The sequence below is a fragment of the Crocodylus porosus genome, unplaced genomic scaffold (assembly GCF_001723895.1).
Source record: "Crocodylus porosus isolate Cpor-Errol unplaced genomic scaffold, CroPor_comp1, whole genome shotgun sequence".
Lineage (NCBI taxonomy): Eukaryota > Metazoa > Chordata > Crocodylia > Crocodylidae > Crocodylus > Crocodylus porosus.
The window spans coordinates 7,663,218-7,664,467 of NW_017728915.1; positions in this window are offsets into that span (position 1 = coordinate 7,663,218).

Consider the following 1,250-nt stretch of genomic DNA (forward strand, 5'->3'; position numbering starts at 1 on the left):
CCTGTTTCTGATCAACATGGCTTTCTCCTTAGTCCTTGTTCTCCTGTTAATTTATTAGGCAGAGATTTGCTTTGTAAACTCGGCTGTACTATCTATTGTTCTCCTAATGGTGTTTATTTAGATGTCCCCTGTGATAATAAGATAGCAGTACTTGCTGCTTTAGCTAGCTCACCTCCTGAGCCTGAGTTCTTTAATCTTTCTGTGTTGCAAGAAAAAATCATAAAAGCTGTCCCTCCGTTTCTCTGGTCCCAGCATGCTAATGAAGTAAGACAAATCCATACTGCCCAGCCTGTAAAAATTAGATTAAAACCCAACACCTTTCAAATGGGGTTGGACTTGAAGATCTACAAGGTCCCTTCCAACCCTACTTCTATGATTCTATGTTTCTCTGCTAGATTAACTAAATATAAAATCTTGCTTCTCTCTGCTGGAAATGTCACCCTAACTAGGTGCCCTGTTTTAAACCCTGCTTCCCTGTTACCTACCCCTCCAGATGGTGAACCCCATGATTGGATTTTTGTTACTGTGCACCTAACAATGCCCTGCACTGATCTAAAGGACAACCCCTTGCAAAACCCAGATCTAGTATTCTATGTTAACAGATTGTGTCAAAGAAACTCAAAAGGTTCCCTTGTTGCAAGATATGCAGTATGTTCCCAATATGATGTTTATAAAAAGCCATCACTTACCTAATGTGTATTCAGCTCAAGTTGACAAGCTTGTGGCCCTCACCAGGGTTTGCACCCTAGCCTCTGGTGCTTCTGTTAATATTTATACTGATTCTTGCTATGCTTTTAGTATTGTACACAATTATGGCCAACTTTGGAAAGAAAATCAGTAATGGTCCATACGTAAATGCCTTGTTGAATGCTTTACAATTACCTTCTGCTGTTGCTATTATTAAATGCCAAGCTCACCAGAAACCTTATGATGATGTTACACGTGAAAATGCTCTGGCAGATTCCACTGCCAAAGCTGCAGCTATTTCCACTCCTCAGGCTACACCTGTGTTTTTGTCTATTCCAACTGACTAGTCTCCATTGGCAAGTCTTCACGATGTTGCCCTCCTCCAAGATTAGGCTCCAGAACCAGAGAAACATACATGGAGACTGGCTGGGTGTTTGTTACACCCTGACCATTTGTAGCGCTCCCTGGATGGCCACCTGGTGGCCCCAGTGGTTCTTCCTCCTCATCTTGCTTGTATACACCATGGCATGTCACATGTGAGCAAAGGAGAAATGATAAAAGCT